The sequence below is a fragment of the Cetorhinus maximus genome, unplaced genomic scaffold, assembly GCF_964194155.1.
Source record: "Cetorhinus maximus unplaced genomic scaffold, sCetMax3.hap1.1 HAP1_SCAFFOLD_825, whole genome shotgun sequence".
Classification (NCBI taxonomy): domain Eukaryota; kingdom Metazoa; phylum Chordata; class Chondrichthyes; order Lamniformes; family Cetorhinidae; genus Cetorhinus; species Cetorhinus maximus.
Window position 1 is genome coordinate 48,745 of NW_027596767.1, and position 15,277 is coordinate 64,021.

Below are 15,277 nucleotides of genomic sequence, written 5' to 3' on the forward strand. Positions count from 1 at the left end.
AGCAGAGGGGAGATTGTTAGTGTGTGTGTGTGGACAGTGTGATACAGATTCCAGCAGAGGGGAGATTGTTAGTGTGTGTGTGTGGACAGTGTGATACAGATTCCAGCAGAGGGGAGATTGTTAGTGTGTGTGCGTGGACAGTGAGATAGAGATTCCAGCAGAGGGGAGATTGTTAGTGTGTGTGTGTGGACAGTGTGATACAGATTCCAGCAGAGGGGAGATTGTTAGTGTGTGTGTGTGTGTGTGTGTGTGTGTGTGGACAGTGTGATACAGATTCCAGCAGAGGGGAGATTGTTAGTGTGTGTGTGTGTGTGTGGACAGTGTGATACAGATTCCAGCAGAGGGGAGATTGTTAGTGGGTGTGTGTGTGGACAGCGAGGTAGAGATTCCAGCAGAGGGGAGATTGTTAGTGTGTGTCTGTGTGTGTGCGTGGACAGTGAGGTAGAGATTCCAGCAGAGGGGAGATTGTTAGTGAGTGTGTGTGTGTGGACAGCGAGGTAGAGATTCCCGGAAAGGGGAGATTGTTATTGTGTTTGGACTGAGAGATAGAGAGTCCAGCAGAGGGGAGATTGTTAGCGTGTGTGTGTGGGGACAGTGTGATACAGATTCCAGCAGAGGGGAGATTGTTAGTGTGTGTGTGTGGGGACAGTGTGATACAGATTCCAGCAGAGGGGAGATTGTTAGTGTGTGTGTGTGGACAGTGTGATACAGATTCCAGCAGAGGGGAGATTGTTAGTGTGTGTGTGTGGACAGTGTGATACAGATTCCAGCAGAGGGGAGATTGTTAGTGTGCGTGTGGGGACAGTGTGATACAGATTCCAGCAGAGGGGAGATTGTTAGTGTGTGTGTGTGGACAGTGTGATACAGATTCCAGCAGAGGGGAGATTGTTAGTGTGTGTGTGTGGACAGTGTGATACAGATTCCAGCAGAGGGGAGATTGTTAGTGTGTGTGCGTGGACAGTGAGATAGAGATTCCAGCAGAGGGGAGATTGTTAGTGTGTGTGTGTGGACAGTGTGATACAGATTCCAGCAGAGGGGAGATTGTTAGTGTGTGTGTGTGTGTGTGTGTGTGTGTGTGGACAGTGTGATACAGATTCCAGCAGAGGGGAGATTGTTAGTGGGTGTGTGTGTGGACAGCGAGGTAGAGATTCCAGCAGAGGGGAGATTGTTAGTGTGTGTCTGTGTGTGTGCGTGGACAGTGAGGTAGAGATTCCAGCAGAGGGGAGATTGTTAGTGAGTGTGTGTGTGTGGACAGCGAGGTAGAGATTCCCGGAAAGGGGAGATTGTTATTGTGTTTGGACTGAGAGATAGAGAGTCCAGCAGAGGGGAGATTGTTAGCGTGTGTGTGTGGTTAGTGAGATAGAGATTCCAGTAGAGGGGAGATTGTTAGTGTGTGTGTGTGGGGACAGTGTGATACAGATTCCAGCAGAGGGGAGATTGTTAGTGTGTGTGTGTGGACAGTGTGATACAGATTCCAGCAGAGGGGAGATTGTTAGTGTGCGTGTGGGGACAGTGTGATACAGATTCCAGTGGAAGGGAGATTTTTAGTGTGTGTGTGTGGGGACAGTGTGATACAGATTCCAGCAGAGGGGAGATTGTTAGTGTGTGTGTGTGGACAGTGTGATACAGATTCCAGCAGAGGGGAGATTGTTAGTGAGTGTGTGTGGACAGTGTGATACAGAGTCCGGCAGAGGGGAGATTGTTAGTGTGTGTGTGTGTGTGTGTGTGGAAAGTGTGTTACAGAGATTCCAGCAGAGGGGAGATTGTTAGTGGGTGTGTGTGTGGACAGCGAGGTAGAGATTCCAGCAGAGGGGAGATTGTTAGTGTGTGTGTGGGGACAGTGTGATACAGATTCCAGCAGAGGGGAGATTGTTAGTGTGTGTGTGTGGGGACAGTGTGATACAGAGTCCAGCGGAAGGGAGATTTTTAGTGTGTGTGTATGGGGACAGTGTGATACAGATTCCAGCGGAAGGCAGATTTTTAGTGTGTGTGTGTGGGGACAGTGTGATACAGATTCCAGCAGAGGGGAGATTGTTAGTGTGTGTCTGTGTGTGTGCGTGGACAGTGAGGTAGAGATTCCAGCAGAGGGGAGATTGTTAGTGTGTGTGTGTGTGTGTGGACAGCGAGGTAGAGATTCCAGGAAAGGGGAGATTGTTATTGTGTTTGGACTGAGAGATAGAGATTCCAGCAGAGGGAAATTGTTAGTGTGTGTGTGTGTGGACAGTGTGATACAGAGTCCAGCAGAGGGGAGATTGTTAGTGAGTGTGTGTGGACAGTGTGATACAGAGTCCAGCAGAGGGGAGATTGTTAGTGTGTGTGTGTGGACAGTGAGGTAGAGATTCCAGCAGTCGGGAGAATGTTCGTGTGTGTGTATGTGTGTGTGGACAGTGTGTTACAGAGATTCCAGCAGAGGGGAGATTGTTAGTGTGTGTGTGTGTTGGTGGACAGTGTGATAGAGATTCCAGCAGAGGGGAGATAGTTAATGTGTGTGTGTGTGTGTGGACAGTGTGATACAGAGATTCCAGCAGAGGTGAGATTGTTAATGTGCGTGTGTGTGTGTGTGTGGACAGTGTGATACAGAGATTCCAGCAGAGGGGAGATTGTTAATGTGTGTGTGTGGACAGTGTGATACAGAGTCCGGCAGAGCAGTTATTGTTAGTGTGTGTGTATGTGGACAGTGTGATAGAGATTCCAGCAGAGGGGAGATTGTTAGTGAGTGTGTGTGGACAGTGTGATACAGATTCCAGCAGAGGGGAGATTGTTAGTGTGTGTGTGTGTGGACAGTGTGATACAGATTCCAGCAGAGGGGAGATTGTTAGTGTGTGTGTGTGTGTGTGGACAGTGTGATACAGATTCCAGCAGAGGGGAGATTGTTAGTGTGTGTGTGTGTGGACAGTGTGATAGAGATTCCAGCAGAGGGGAGATTGTTAGTGTGTGTGTGTGTGTGTGTGTGTGTGTGGACAGTGTGATACAGATTCAAGCAGAGGGGAGATTGTTAGTGTGTGTGTGTGTGTGTGTGTGTGTGTGGACAGTGTGATACAGATTCCAGCAGAGGGGAGATTGTTAGTGTGTGTGTGTGTGGCAGCGAGGTAGAGATTCCAGCAGAGGGGAGATTCTTAGTGTGTGTGTGTGTGGACAGTCAGGTAGAGATCCCAGCAGAGGGGAGAATGTTAGTGTGTGTGTGGGGACAGTTTGATACACATTCCAGTAGAGGGGAGATTGTTAGTGTGTGTGTGTGGACAGTGTGATAGAGATTCCAGCAGAGGGGAGATTGTTAGTGTGTGTGTGTGGGGACAGTGTGATACAGATTCCAGCGGAAGGGTGATTGTTAGTGTGTGTGTGGGGACAATGTGATACAGATTCCAGCGGAAGGGAGATTGTTAGTGTGTGTGTGTGTGGACAGTGTGATTGAGATTCCAGCAGAGGGGAGATTGTTAGTGTGTGTGTGTGTGGACAGTGTGATACAGATTCCACTGAGGGGAGATTGTTAGTGTGTGTGTGTGTGTGTGGACAGTGTGATACAGATTCCAGCAGAGGGGAGATTGTTAGTGTGTGTGTGTGGACAGTGAGATAGAGATTCCAGCAGAGGGGAGATTGTTAGTGTGTGTGTGTGGACAGTGTGATACAGATTCCAGCAGAGGGGAGATTGTTAGTGTGTGTGTGTGTGTGTGTGTGTGTGTGTGGACAGTGTGATACAGATTCCAGCAGAGGGGAGATTGTTAGTGGGTGTGTGTGTGGACAGCGAGGTAGAGATTCCAGCAGAGGGGAGATTGTTAGTGTGTGTCTGTGTGTGTGCGTGGACAGTGAGGTAGAGATTCCAGCAGAGGGGAGATTGTTAGTGAGTGTGTGTGTGTGGACAGCGAGGTAGAGATTCCCGGAAAGGGGAGATTGTTATTGTGTTTGGACTGAGAGATAGAGAGTCCAGCAGAGGGGAGATTGTTAGCGTGTGTGTGTGGTTAGTGAGATAGAGATTCCAGCAGAGGGGAGATTGTTAGTGTGTGTGGGTGGACAATGAGGAAGAGATTCCAGCAGTCGGGAGATTGTTCGTGTGTGTGTGTGTGGACAGTGTGTTACAGAGATTCCAGCAGAGGGGAGATAGTTAGTGTGTGTGTGTGGGGACAGTGTGATACAGATTCCAGTAGAGGGGAGATTGTTAGTGTGTGTGTGTGTGGACAGTGTGATACAGAGTCCGGCAGAGGGGAGATTGTTAGTGTGTGTGTGTGTGTGGACAGTGTGATACAGATTCCAGCAGAGGGGAGATTGTTAGTGTGTGTGTGTGTGTGGACAGTGTGATACAGATTCCAGCAGAGGGGAGATTGTTAGTGTGTGTGTGTGTGGACAGTGTGATACAGAGTCCAGCAGAGGGGAGATTGTTAATGTGTGTTTCTGGACAGTGTCATACAGATTCCTGCAGAGGGGAGATTGTTAGTGTGTGTGTGTGGACAGTGTGATACAGATTCCAGCAGAGGGGAGATTGTTAGTGTGTGTGTGTGTGTGTGTGTGGACAGTGTGATACAGAGTCCAGCAGAGGGGAGATTGTTAATGTGTGTTTCTGGACAGTGTCATACAGATTCCTGCAGAGGGGAGATAGTTAGTGTGTGTGTGTGGGGACAGTGTGATACAGATTCCAGTAGAGGGGAGATTGTTAGTGTGTGTGTGTGTGGACAGTGTGATACAGAGTCCGGCAGAGGGGAGATTGTTAGTGTGTGTGTGTGTGTGGACAGTGTGATACAGATTCCAGCAGAGGGGAGATTGTTAGTGTGTGTGTGTGTGTGGACAGTGTGATACAGATTCCAGCAGAGGGGAGATTGTTAGTGTGTGTGTGTGTGGACAGTGTGATACAGAGTCCAGCAGAGGGGAGATTGTTAATGTGTGTTTCTGGACAGTGTCATACAGATTCCTGCAGAGGGGAGATTGTTAGTGTGTGTGTGTGGACAGTGTGATACAGATTCCAGCAGAGGGGAGATTGTTAGTGTGTTTGTGGGTGGACAGTGTGATACAGATTCCAGCAGAGGGGAGATTGTTAGTGTGTGTGTGTGTGTGGACAGTGTGATACAGATTCCAGCAGAGGGGAGATTGTTAGTGTGTTTGTGGGTGGACAGTGTGATACAGATTCCAGCAGAGGGGAGTTTGTTGCTGTGTGTGTGTGTGGCAGCGAGGTAGAGATTCCAGCAGAGGGGAGATTCTTAGTGTGTGTGTGTGTGGACAGTCAGGTAGAGATCCCAGCAGAGGGGAGAATGTTAGTGTGTGTGTTGGGACAGTTTGATACACATTCCAGTAGAGGGGAGATTGTTAGTGAGTGTGTGTGGGGACAGTGTGATACAGATTCCAGCGGAAGGGTGATTGTTAGTGTGTGTGTGGGGACAGTGTGATACAGATTCGAGCGGAAGGGAGATTGTTAGTGTGGGTGTGTGGACAGTGTGATACAGATTCCAGTAGAGGGGAGATTGTTAGTGAGTGTGTGTGGGGACAGTGTGATACAGATTCCAGCAGAGAGGAGATTGTTAGTGTGTGTGTGTGGACAGTGTGATACAGATTCCAGCAGAGGGGAGATTGTTAGTGTGTGTGTGTGTGTGTGTGGACAGTGTGATACAGATTCCAGCAGAGAGGAGATTGTTAGTGTGTGTGTGTGGACAGTCTGATACTGATTCCAGCAGAGGGGAGATTGTTAGTGTGTGTGTGTGGACAGTGTGATACATATTGCAGCAGAGGGGAGATTGTTAGTGTGTGTGTGTGTGTGGACAGTGTGATACAGATTCCAGCAGAGGGGAGATTGTTAGTGTGTGTGTGGGGACAGTGTGATACAGATTCCAGCGGAAGGGAGATTTTTAGTGTGTGTGTGTGGGGACAGTGTGATACAGATTCCAGCGGAAGGGAGATTTTTAGTGTGTGTGTGTGGGGACAGTGTGATACAGATTCCAGCAGAGGGGAGATTGTTAGTGAGTGTGTGTGTGTGTGGACAGCGAGGTAGAGATTCCAGGAAAGGGGAGATTGTTATTGTGTGTGGACTGAGAGATAGAGATTACAGCACAGGGAAATTGTTAGTGTGTGTGTCTGTGTGGACAATGTGATACAGAGTCCAGCAGAGGGGAGATTGTTAGTGTGTGTGTGTGGACAGTGAGGTAGAGATTCCAGCAGAGAGGAGATTGTTAGTGTGTGTGTGTGTTGCTGGACAGTATGTTACAGATTCCAGCAGAGGGGAGATAGTTAGTGTGTGTGTGTGTGGACAGTGTGATAGAGATTCCAGCAGAGAGGAGATTGTTATTGTGTGTGGACAGTGTGATACAGAGTCCTGCAGAGGGCAGATTGTTAGTGTGTGTGTGGACAGTGAGATACAGAGATTCCAGCAGAGGGGAGATTGTTAATGTGTGTGTGTGTGTGTGTGGACAGTGTGATACAGAGATTCCAGCAGAGGGGAGATTGTTAGTGTGTGTGTTTGTGTGGACAGTGTGATACAGATTCCAGCAGAGCAGATATTGTTAGTGTGTGTGTATGTGGACAGTGTGATAGAGATTCCACCAGAGGGGAGATTGTTAGTGTGTGTGTGTGTGGACAGTGTGATACAGATTCCAGCAGAGGGGAGATTGTTAGTGTGTGTGTGTGTGTGGACAGTGTGATACAGATTCCAGCAGAGGGGAGATTGTTAGTGTGTGTGTGTGTGGACAGTGTGATACAGATTCCAGCAAAGGGGAGATTGTTAGTGTGTGCTTCTGGACAGTGTGATACAGATTCCTGCAGAGGGGAGATTGTTAGTGTGTGTGTGTGTGTGGACAGTGAGATAGAGATTCCAGCAGAGGGGAGATTGTTAGTGTGTGTGTGTGTGGACAGTGTGATTCAGATTCCAGCAGAGGGGAGATTGTTAGTGTGTGTGTGTGTGGACAGTGTGATACAGATTCCAGCAGAGGGGAGATTGTTAGTGTGTGTGTGTGGACAGTGTGATACAGATTCCAGCAGAGGGGAGATTGTTAGTGTGTGTGTGTGTGTGGACAGTGTGATTCAGATTCCAGCAGAGGGGAGATTGTTAGTGTGTGTGTGTGGACAGTGTGATACAGATTCCTGCAGAGGGGAGATTGTTAGTGAGTGTGTGTGGACAGTGTGATACAGATTCCAGCAGAGGGGAGATTGTTAGTGTGTGTGTGTGGACAGCGTGATACAGATTCCAGCAGAGGGGAGTTTGTTACTGTGTGTGTGCGTGTGGACAGTGAGATAGAGATTCCAGCAGAGGGGAGATTGTTAGTGTGTGTGTGGGGACAGTGTGATACAGATTCCAGCAGAGGGGAGATTGTTAGTGTGTGTGTGTGTGGACAGCGAGGTAGAGATTCCAGCAGAGGGGAGATTCTTAGTGTGTGTGTGTGTGGACAGTGAGGTAGAGATTCCAGCAGAGGGGAGATTGTTAGTGTGTTTGGACAGTGTGATACAGAGTCCGGCAGAGCAGAGATTGTTAATGTGTGTGTGTGGACAGTGAGATACAGATTCCAGCAGAGGGGAGATTGTTAGTGTGTGTGTATGTGGACAGTGTGATTGAGATTCCACCAGAGGGGATATTGTTAGTGTGTGTGTGTGTGGACAGTGTGATACAGATTCCAGCAGAGGGGAGATTCTTAGTGTGTGTGTGTGTGGACAGTGTGATACAGATTCCAGCAGAGGGGAGATTCTTAGTGTGTGTGTGTGTGGACAGTGAGGTAGAGATTCCAGCAGAGGGGAGATTTTTAGTGTGTGTGTGGGGACAGTTTGATACACATTCCAGTAGAGGGGAGATTGTTAGTGTGTGTGTGTGGGGACAGTGTGATACAGATTCCAGCGGAAGGGAGATTGTTAGTGTGGGTGTGTGGACAGTGTGATACAGATTCCAGCAGAAGGGAGATTGTTAGTGTGTGTGTGTGGACAGTGTGATACAGATTCCAGCAGAGGGGAGATTGTTAGTGTGTGTGTGTGGACAGTGTGATACAGATTCGAGCGGAAGGGAGATTTTTAGTGTGTGTGTGTGGGGACAGTGTGATACAGATTCCAGCAGAGGGGAGATTGTTAGTGTGTGTGGACAGTGTGATACAGTGTACAGCAGAGGGGAGATTGTTAGTGTGTGTGTGTGTGGACAGTGTGTTACAGAGATTCCAGCAGAGGGGAGATTGCTAATGTGTGTGTGTGTGTGGACAGTGTAATACAGAGTCCGGCAGAGCAGAGATTGTTAATGTGTGTGTGTGGACAGTGAGATAGAGATTCCAGCAGAGGGGAGATTGATAGTGTGTGTGTGTGTGTGGACAGTGAGATACAGACTCCAGCAGAGGGGAGATTGTTAGTGTGTGTGTACGTGGACAGTGTGATACAGATTCCAGCAGAGCAGAGATTGTTAGTGTGTATGTGTGTCTCTGTGTGTGGGGACAGTGTGAGAGATTCCAGCAGAGCGGAGATTGTTGGAGAGTGTGTGTGTGGACAGCGTGATACAGAGTCCAGCAGAGGGGAGATTGTTAGTGTGTGTGTGTGTGTGTGTGTGTGTGCGTGGACAGCGAGGTAGAGATTCCAGCAGAGGGGAGATTGTTAGTGAGTGTGTGTGTGTGGACAGTGAGGTAGAGATTCCAGCAAAGGGGAGATTGTTATTGTGTGTGGACAGAGAGATAGAGATTCCAGCAGAGGGGAGATTGTTAGCGTGTGTGTGTGGTTAGTGAGATAGAGATTCCAGCAGAGGGGAGATTGATAGTGTGAGAGTGTGTGGGGACCGTGTGATACAGAGTACAGCAGAGGGGAGATTGTTAGTGTGTGTGTGTGTGGACAGTGTGATACAGATTCCAGCAGAGGGGAGATTGTTAGTGTGTGAGTGTGTGTGGACAGTGTGATACAGATTCCAGCAGAGGGGAGATTGTTAGTGTGTGAGTGTGTGTGGACAGTGTGATAGAGATTCCAGCAGAGGGGAGATTGTTAGTGTGCGTGTTGACAGTGAGGTAGAGATTCTAGCAGAGGTGAAATTGTTAGTGTGTGTGTGTGTGGACAGTGTGTTACAGAGATTGCAGCAGAGGGGAGATTGTTAGTGTGTGTGTGTGTGGGTGGACAGTGTGATACAGATTCCAGCAGGGCGGACATTGTTAGTGTGTGTGTGTGGACAGAGAGATAGAGGTTCCAGCAGAGGTGAGATTGTTAGTGTCTGTGTCTGGACAGAGAGATAGAGATTCCAGCAGAGGGGAGATTGTTAGTGTGTGTGGACAGTGTGATACAGAGTACAGCAGATGGGAGATTGTTAATGTTTGTGTGTGTGTGGACAGTGAGATACAGACTCCAGCAGAGGGGAGATTGTTAGTGTGTGTGTGTGTGGACAGTGTGATACAGATTCCAGTAGAGGGGAGATTGTTAGTGTGTGTGTGTGTGGACAGTGTGATACAGATTCCAGCAGAGAGGAGATTGTTAGTGTGTGTGTCTGTGGACAGTGTGATACAGATTCCAGCAGAGGGGAGATTGTTAGTGTGTGTGTGTGTGGACAGTGTGATACAGATTCCAGCAGAGGGGAGATTGTTAGTGGGTGTGTGTGTGGAGAGCGAGGTAGAGATTCCAGCAGAGGGGAGATTGTTAGTGTGTGTGTGGGGACAGTTTGATACACATTCCAGTGGAGGGGAGATTGTTAGTGAGTGTGTGTGGGGACAGTGTGATACAGATTCCAGCAGAGAGGAGATTGTTAGTGTGTGTGTGGGGACAGTGTGATGCAGATTCCAGCGGAAGGGAGATTGTTATTGTGGGTGTGTGGACAGTGTGATACAGATTCCAGCAGAGGGGAGATTGTTAGTGCGTGTATGTGTGGACAGTGTGTTACAGATTCCAGCAGAGGGGAGATTTTTAGTGTGTGTGTGTGTGGACAGCGAGGTAGAGATTCCAGCAGAGGGGAGATTGTTAGTGAGTGTGTGTGGGGACAGTGTGATACAGATTCCAGCGGAAGGGAGATTTTTAGTGTGTGTGTGTGGGGACAGTGAGATACAGATTCCAGCAGAGGGGAGATTGTTAGTGTGTGTTTCTGGACAGTGTGATACAGATTCCTGCAGAGGGGAGATTGTTAGTGAGTGTGTGTGTGTGGACAGTGAGATAGAGATTCCAGCAGAGGGGAGATTGTTAGTGTGTGTGTGTGGACAGCGTGATACAGATTCCAGCAGAGGGGAGATTGTTAGTGTGTGTGTGTGGACAGTGAGATAGAGATTCCAGCAGAGGGGAGATTGTTAGTGTGTGTGTGTGGACAGTGTGATACAGATTCCAGCAGAGGGGAGATTGTTAGTGTGTGTGTGTGTGTGGACAGTGCGATACAGATTCCAGCAGAGGGGAGATTGTTAGTGTGTGTGTGTGTGGACAGCGAGGTAGAGATTCCAGCAGAGGGGAGATTCTTAGTGTGTGTGTGTGTGGACAGTGAGGTAGAGATTCCAGCAGAGGGGAGATTGTTAGTGTGTGTGTGGGGACAGTTTGATACACATTCCAGTAGAGGGGAGATTGTTAGTGAGTGTGTGTGGGGACAGTGTGATACAGATTCCAGCGGAAGGGAGATTGTTAGTGTGTGTGTTGGGACAGTTTGATACACATTCCAGTAGAGGGGAGATTGTTAGTGAGTGTGTGTGGGGACAGTGTGATACAGATTCCAGCGGAAGGGAGATTGTTAGTGTGGGTGTGTGGACAGTGTGATACAGATTCCAGCAGAGGGGAGATTGTTAGTGTGTGTGTGTGGGGACAGTGTGATACAGATTCCAGCGGAAGGGAGATTTTTAGTGTGTGTGTGTGGGGACAGTGTGATACAGATTCCAGCAGAGGGGAGATTGTTAGTGTGTGTGTGTGTGGACAGTGTGATACAGATTCCAGCAGAGGGGAGATTGTTAGTGAGTGTGTGTGGACAGTGTGATACAGAGTACAGCAGAGGGGAGATTGTTAGTGTGTGTGTGTGTGGACAGTGTGTTACAGAGATTCCAGCAGAGGGGAGATTGCTAATGTGTGTGTGTGTGGACAGTGTAATACAGAGTCCGGCAGAGCAGAGATTGTTAATGTGTGTGTGTGGACACAGAGATAGAGATTCCAGCAGAGGGGAGATTGTTAGCGTGTGTGTGTGGTTAGTGAGATAGAGATTCCAGCAGAGGGGAGATTGATAGTGTGAGAGTGTGTGTGGACCGTGTGATACAGAGTACAGCAGAGGGGAGATTGTTAGTGTGTGTGTGTGTGTGTGGACAGTGTGATACAGATTCCAGCAGAGGGGAGATTGTTAGTGTGCGTGTTGACAGTGAGGTAGAGATTCTAGCAGAGGTGAAATTGTTAGTGTGTGTGTGTGTGGACAGTGTGTTACAGAGATTGCAGCAGAGGGGAGATTGTTAGTGTGTGTGTGTGTGGGTGGACAGTGTGATACAGATTCCAGCAGGGGGGACATTGTTAGTGTCTGTGTGTGGACAGAGAGATAGAGGTTCCAGCAGAGGTGAGATTGTTAGTGTCTGTGTCTGGACAGAGAGATAGAGATTCCAGCAGAGGGGAGATTGTTAGTGTGTGTGGACAGTGTGATACAGAGTACAGCAGATGGGAGATTGTTAATGTTTGTGTGTGTGTGGACAGTGAGATACAGACTCCAGCAGAGGGGAGATTGTTAGTGTGTGTGTGTGTGGACAGTGTGATACAGATTCCAGTAGAGGGGAGATTGTTAGTGTGTGTGTGTGTGGACAGTGTGATACAGATTCCAGCAGAGAGGAGATTGTTAGTGTGTGTGTCTGTGGACAGTGTGATACTGATTCCAGCAGAGGGGAGATTGTTAGTGTGTGTGTGTGGACAGTGAGATAGAGATTCCAGCAGAGGGGAGATTGTTAGTGTGTGTGTGTGTGGACAGTGTGATACAGATTCCAGCAGAGGGGAGATTGTTAGTGGGTGTGTGTGTGGAGAGCGAGGTAGAGATTCCAGCAGAGGGGAGATTGTTAGTGTGTGTGTGGGGACAGTTTGATACACATTCCAGTGGAGGGGAGATTGTTAGTGAGTGTGTGTGGGGACAGTGTGATACAGATTCCAGCGGAAGGGTGATTGTTAGTGTGTGTGTGGGGACAGTGTGATACAGATTCCAGCGGAAGGGAGATTGTTAGTGTGTGTGTGTGGACAGTGAGATAGAGATTCCAGCAGAGGGGAGATTGTTAGTGTGTGTGTGTGGGGACAGTGTGATACAGATTCCAGCGGAAGGGAGATTTTTAGTGTGTGTGTGTGTGTGGACAGCGAGGTAGAGATTCCAGCAGAGGGGAGATTGTTAGTGAGTGTGTGTGGGGACAGTGTGATACAGATTCCAGCGGAAGGGAGATTTTTAGTGTGTGTGTGTGGGGACAGTGAGATACAGATTCCAGCAGAGGGGAGATTGTTAGTGAGTGTTTGTGTGTGGACAGTGAGATAGAGATTCCAGCAGAGGGGAGATTGTTAGTGTGTGTGTGTGGGGACAGTGTGATACAGATTCCAGCAGAGGGGAGATTGTTAGTGTGTGTGTGTGTGTGGACAGTGTGATACAGATTCCAGCAGAGGGGAGATTGTTAGTGTGTGTGTGTGTGGACAGTGTGATACAGATTCGAGCAGAGGGGAGATTGTTAGTGTGTGTGTGTGGGGACAGTGTGATACAGATTCCTGCAGAGGGGAGATTGTTAGTGTCTGTGTGTGGACAGTGTGATACAGATTCGAGCAGAGGGGAGATTGTTAGTGTGTGTGTGTGGGGACAGTGTGATACAGATTCCTGCAGAGGGGAGATTGTTAGTGAATGTGTGTGGACAGTGTGATACAGATTCCAGCAGAGGGGAGATTGTTAGTGTGTGTGTGTGTGGACAGCGAGGTAGAGATTCCAGCAGAGGGGAGATTCTTAGTGTGTGTGTGTGTGGACAGTGAGGTAGAGATTCCAGCAGAGGGGAGATTGTTAGTGTGTGTGTGTGTGTGGACAGTGCGATACAGATTCCAGCAGAGGGGAGATTGTTAGTGTGTGTGTGTGTGGACAGCGAGGTAGAGATTCCAGCAGAGGGGAGATTCTTAGTGTGTGTGTGTGTGGACAGTGAGGTAGAGATTCCAGCAGAGGGGAGATTGTTAGTGTGTGTGTGGGGACAGTTTGATACACATTCCAGTAGAGGGGAGATTGTTAGTGAGTGTGTGTGGGGACAGTGTGATACAGATTCCAGCGGAAGGGAGATTGTTAGTGTGGGTGTGTGGACAGTGTGATACAGATTCCAGCAGAGGGGAGATTGTTAGTGTGTGTGTGTGGACAGTGTGATACAGATTCCAGCGGAAGGGAGATTTTTAGTGTGTGTGTGTGGGGACAGTGTGATACAGAGTACAGCAGAGGGGAGATTGTTAGTGTGTGTGTGTGTGGACAGTGTGATACAGATTCCAGCAGAGGGGAGATTGTTAGTGAGTGTGTGTGGACAGTGTGATACAGAGTACAGCAGAGGGGAGATTGTTAGTGTGTGTGTGTGTGGACAGTGTGTTACAGAGATTCCAGCAGAGGGGAGATTGCTAATGTGTGTGTGTGTGTGTGTGTGGACAGTGTAATACAGAGTCCGGCAGAGCAGAGATTGTTAATGTGTGTGTGTGGACAGTGAGATAGAGATTCCAGCAGAGGGGAGATTGATAGTGTGTGTGTGTGTGTGTGGACAGTGAGATACAGACTCCAGCAGAGGGGAGATTGTTAGTGTGTGTGTACGTGGACAGTGTGATACAGATTCCAGCAGAGCAGAGATTGTTAGTGTGTATGTGTGTCTCTGTGTGTGGGGACAGTGTGAGAGATTCCAGCAGAGCGGAGATTGTTGGAGAGTGTGTGTGTGGACAGTGTGATACAGAGTCCAGCAGAGGGGAGATTGATAGTGTGAGAGTGTGTGTGGACCGTGTGATACAGAGTACAGCAGAGGGGAGATTGTTAGTGTGTGAGTGTGTGTGGACAGTGTGATAGAGATTCCAGCAGAGGGGAGATTGTTAGTGTGTGTGTGTGTGTGTGGACAGTGTGATACAGATTCCAGCAGAGGGGAGATTGTTAGTGTGTGAGTGTGTGTGGACAGTGTGATAGAGATTCCAGCAGAGGGGAGATTGTTAGTGTGCGTGTTGACAGTGAGGTAGAGATTCTAGCAGAGGTGAAATTGTTAGTGTGTGTGTGTGTGGACAGTGTGTTACAGAGATTGCAGCAGAGGGGAGATTGTTAGTGTGTGTGTGTGTGGGTGGACAGTGTGATGCAGATTCCAGCAGGGGGGACATTGTTAGTGTCTGTGTGTGGACAGAGAGATAGAGGTTCGAGCAGAGGTGAGATTGTTAGTGTCTGTGTCTGGACAGAGAGATAGAGATTCCAGCAGAGGGGAGATTGTTAGTGTGTGTGGACAGTGTGATACAGAGTACAGCAGATGGGAGATTGTTAATGTTTGTGTGTGTGTGGACAGTGAGATACAGACTCCAGTAGAGGGGAGATTGTTAGTGTGTGTGTGTGTGGACAGTGTGATACAGATTCCAGCGGAAGGGAGATTGTTAGTGTGGGTGTGTGGACAGTGTGATACAGATTGCAGCAGAGGGGAGATTGTTCGTGTGTGTGTGTGGACAGTGTGATACAGATTCCAGTAGAGGGGAGATTGTTAGTGAGTGTGTGTGGGGACAGTGTGATACAGATTCCAGCGGAAGGGAGATTTTTAGTGTGTGTGTGTGGGGACAGTGTGATACAGATTCCAGCAGAGGGGAGATTGTTAGTGTGTGTGTGTGTGGACAGTGTGATACAGATTCCAGCAGAGGGGAGATTGTTAGTGAGTGTGTGTGGACAGTGTGATACAGAGTACAGCAGAGGGGAGATTGTTAGTGTGTGTGTGTGGACAGTGTGTTACAGAGATTCCAGCAGAGGGGAGATTGTTAATGTGTGTGTGTGTGTGTGTGGACAGTGTGACACAGAGTCTGGCAGAGCAGAGATTGTTAATGTGTGTGTGTGGACAGTGAGATAGAGATTCCAGCAGAGGGGAGATTGTTAGTGTGTGTGGACAGTGAGATACAGACTCCAGCAGAGGGGAGATTGTTAGTGTGTGTGTACGTGGACAGTGTGATACAGATTCCAGCAGAGCAGAGATTGTTAGTGTGTATGTGTGTCTCTGTGTGTGGGGACAGTGTGAGAGATTCCAGCAGAGCGGAGATTGTTAGTGTGTGTGTGTGTGCGTGGACAGCGAGGTAGAGATTCCAGCAGAGGGGAGATTGTTAGTGAGTGTGTGTGTTTGGACAGCGAGGTAGAGATTCCAGCAAAGGGGAGATTGTTATTGTGTGTGGACAGAGAGATAGAGATTCCAGCAGAGGGAAATTGTTA